The sequence below is a fragment of the Mus caroli genome, chromosome 2 (genome assembly GCF_900094665.2).
Source record: "Mus caroli chromosome 2, CAROLI_EIJ_v1.1, whole genome shotgun sequence".
NCBI lineage: Eukaryota > Metazoa > Chordata > Mammalia > Rodentia > Muridae > Mus > Mus caroli.
The window spans coordinates 122,868,952-122,873,376 of record NC_034571.1 but is presented as its reverse complement, the minus strand read 5'-3'; positions in this window follow the sequence as shown (position 1 = coordinate 122,873,376).

The following is a 4,425-nucleotide window of genomic DNA, read 5'->3' as shown; positions in this document are numbered from 1 at the left end:
ATGTTCTGTTTAGACCTGAGAGTTCCAGTCTTTTATTGTGTACCTTGGTCAGTTGTGGGTGTTTTTGTTAATTAACATTTACTGGATGAAGAAGCTCCTCTGATGAAGAATGACTAATGCAGTAATTTGTGGGTATAATGATAAGTCATTAGGGGTTGGTTTAATACTATGTCCATTTAGCAGAGTAATTGTATTAGATTCTTCCTTAGGGCCTATGACCTGTCTAGCCACAGGTTATGGTTCATAATAACACAGACAGGTAATGGTTTCAACTTGTGTAGCTAGCCTTAGGTACATAGTTGGTAACTCCCATAACATTTATGCCATTAATGTACCAGTGGACATGTCTTGTCAGGCTGATCACTGTTGTAGCTTGTAGGGAACAAACCTGCATAACATTTGTGACTGCCTTTCTCTTCTGGTAGTGTGGAACATTACAGCACTACAAAAGCTAGTAAGTAGGCTGTGACTTCCAGGTGAGTTTCAACTTGCTTTCTCCTTGTTATATGAACTTAGTGTATGGTGTCCTCAGTAATAGGGTCTTGTAGGCATACATTTTTTTGAAATCTACATTTAATAAGGATTTAACCTTTCCTCTAGCCCACCACTCAACAGAGGTAGTGGGAGAGAAAAGTTACTAGGATGTGGGGGAAGTGGACCTATTCAGCAATAGTTCTTTGGGGTGATCTTGATCTTCTTGCTCAGCAGTTCAGTCCCATAGCAAACACCAAATACGACTCAGCAGCTGCAGACCAGTCCTCTAGGCAGGCAGACAATAGGTGCAAACCAGTAGCAACAGTCCAGTCCTTTTAGCCAGCAGGGACCAGGCAGCTGTAGCTCAATCCAGAAGAAACCACCAGGCTCACCAACTGGTCTGAGGTGAGGCCACAGAAGTGACAAGTTGCCTGAAGGAACCTTGAAAGCAGTTATTGGGTGAGTTTCTCTCAATGGCAGCAATATCACAAGTTGAGCTCAACAACGCTATGTAAAGCAAATCAATCCATGATTGTGGTTAGTGAAGACTAGCGAGATAGAGCAAACCAAAGCTCAGTGCTGTGGGGTCATATTTATACTCCTTCATTCTGGGTCCTTTTACGTGTTTACTATATCAAAACATCCTTTCACCTGTGTCTGCTTCAGGAAAACATTCTTTCATGTGTTTGCTTTAGCAAGACATCCTTTCACCTGTGTGCCTCAGCAAAACATCATTTGACATAACTTTCTAAAGAAACTAGAAGTTTCCATTTCAGGGTCTTACTGTCAAGTTATGGTGGGTTAACCAAAAGTATTGGAAATAGCCTGTAAAGTTTGGGGTCCATTGGATCTCTCTTGTCAGTGAATTCAAAGGAGACAGCCCATTTCTGGAACTGATCTTTTTATTTGTTATCCTGTGAAGTCTTGTAGAGGCACTGTTGTTCCATTATGGGTATCTTAGTTAGGATTTATTGCTATGAACAGACACCATGACCAAGGCAACTCTTATAAGGACAACATTTAATTGGGGTTGGCTTACAGGTTCAGAGGTTCAGTTCATTATCATCAAGGCAGGAGCATGGCAGCATCCAGGCAGGCATGGTGCAGGAGGAGCTGAGAGTTCTACATCTTCATCTGAAGGCTGCTAGGAGAAGACCAGCTCCCATGTAGTTAGAAGGAGGGCTCATTGCCCACCCCAACAGTGACACACTTCCTCCAACAAGGCCACACTTCATAATAGTGCCACAACCTGGGCCAAGCATATTCAAATTACAATGGGGGTAATGTTTAAACTCTTTACATATGTGCCTGAGTTTTAAAATGTCTTTAGTGTTAGTTATAACCCAATCCCAGATTCCCTCACTCTCCCGCACCCCACTCTGCATAAATTCTTCCTGTACCTTTTAAGCTTTTATAACACTTTGTTCTATCTCCCTCCCAAGATGACCCGTATGCTCCCTTACTAACTTTCTTGACCATTGTGGCTATTTCAAATGAAACACAGGTATCTGAAGATTTAAAACTAACTTCCACAAAGGAGAGAAAGCATAAACATTTATCTTTCTGGGGCCTGACTATCTCATTCATAGTGATTGCTTTCACCTCTACCCATTTATCTGTGAATTTTATAATTTCTCTTAACAGCTGAGTGGTATCCCATTGTGTAGATGTAACACATTTTCATTATACATTCATCAGTTGATAGACATTTAGACTGTTTCCATTTTTTGGTTATTGTGAATAGAGCATTACTGAACATGGATGAGCAAGAATCTCTATAGTAGGATATTTTGGGGCATACACTCAAGAGAGGTACCACTGAATTATCTGATAGCTCTATTTCTTCTGCCTTTTCTAGGGCTCTCCCCACTGATCTCCATGGTGGGTGTACCAGTCTGCATTTCAACCACTGTGACCAGCAATGAGGACATTGCTTGTTTCCCTGCATTCGCATTGGCATTTGTCATCATGTGGTTTTTGTTGTGTAAGATTTTTGGTTCTTAGCCATTTTAACTTGGGTAAATCAAAATCTGAAAAATAGTTTTAATTAGCATTTCCTAATGGCTAAGGATGCTGAATACTTTTAAACATGTTTCTCAGTCATTTGCATTATGTCTTTTTGAGAAGTCTGTTTTAGTCTACCACCACCACCACCACCACCACCACCACCACCACCCCTTTGTGAGACAGGTTCCCACTCTATAGCCCTGGCTGTTCAGGAACTCACAGTGTAGAGCAGTCTGGTCTAGAGATCACAGAGATCTTCCTGCCTCTGTCTCTACCTCTGCTTCCTGAGTGGTGGGATTAAAAATATATGCCATTGCAGCCATCCTTGCTCCATCTTCCATGTTTTAGTTAGGTTTGTTTACTTGATTTTTAATTTTTAAAAATCTTTATATCTTCCAGATACTACCACTCTGTCCAAATACTAACACTCTGTCCAGTGCATAGCTGGTAAGGATTTATTTTCCCATGTAGGCTGCCTCTTCATTCAGATGATGGTATCCTTTGCTGTACAGGTGACTTTTAGTTTGATGAGATTCCCAATTTATTGCTCATTGCTTTTAATGCTTGTGTTGTTGGAGTCATGTACAGAAAGATCCTTCCTATATATCAATGAGCTCAAGTACATTTTATAATTTCTCATCCATCAGATTCAGGGTACCAGGTTTTATGTTGAGTTCTTTTATCCATTTCATGTCGAGTTTTGTGAAAGACTTACATCTCACCCTGACAGAGAAGGATCAAGTTTCCTTCTTTTACACGTAGCTATTCAGTTTGACCAGAACCTTTTGTTGAAGATGCTGTCTTTTCTCTAATGTGAATAATTGGACTCTTTGTAAAAAAAAAAAAAAAAAAAAATCAGGTGCCTGTTGGAGTTTGGGTTCATGTGTGAATCCTCAATTCTATTCCATTGGTCAAACAATCTACTTTTATGTCAATATCATGCTGTTTTTATTATGATTGCTCTAGTTTAACTTGAAATATGGGGTGATGATACACACACCCTCAGCAGTGTGTGTGTGTGTGTGTGTGTGTGTGTGTGTGTGTGTTGGCTATCCTAAAACAACCTAATGTTTCTATATGATGCTCAAAATTATATTTTAATTTCTGTGAAGAATTTCATTAGAGTTGTGATGGGGAGTGCATTGAATTTGCAAATTGCTTTTGGTAGGATGACCATTTCACAATACTAATTCTACTAATCCATGAGCATGGGAGGTTTTATCTTCTCGTGTCTTCTTCAATTTTCTTTTTCAATACCTTCAAGTTTTCATTGTACAAGACTTTCACTTCCTGATTAGATTGATTCCAAGATACTTTTGAGTCTACTGTGAATGCAATTGTTTCCCTGACTTCTTTCTTGATATGTTTCTCACTCATGCATAAGAAGGCTACTGATTTTTGTGTGTAACTTTGTATCTTGCTATTTTGCTGAATGCATTTAATTAGCTGTAGGAGTCTTTAAGGTCTTCTATTTATAGAATCTTATTATCTGCTAGAAAGAACATCTTGACCTCTGACTCTCCTGTTTGTACCTTCCTTATTGTCTTCATTTGTTTTTATTGCTTTATTTTAACCTTCAAATATAATATTAGTTATGAAGGAGAGAGTGGACATTCTTATTCTTATTTCTTATTTTAGTAGGATATGCTTTGACTTTTCTCTACTAAGCAAGTTGTTGGCTGTAGGTATGCTGTATATTGCCTACTATATTGATATGTTCCCTGCATTCCTAGATTCCCTAGAACTAAAGTTCCTAGAACATCGTGATTGAATGCTGAGTTTTGTTGAATGAGATTTTGCCTAATGAAATGATCATGTGGTTTCTATCTTTTATGGCTTATTTTTGTCGCGGGTTACTGTACTGGCTGGTTTTGTGTGTCAACTTGACACAGCTGGAGTTATCACAGAGAAAGGAGCTTCAGTTGAGGAAATGCCTCCATGAGA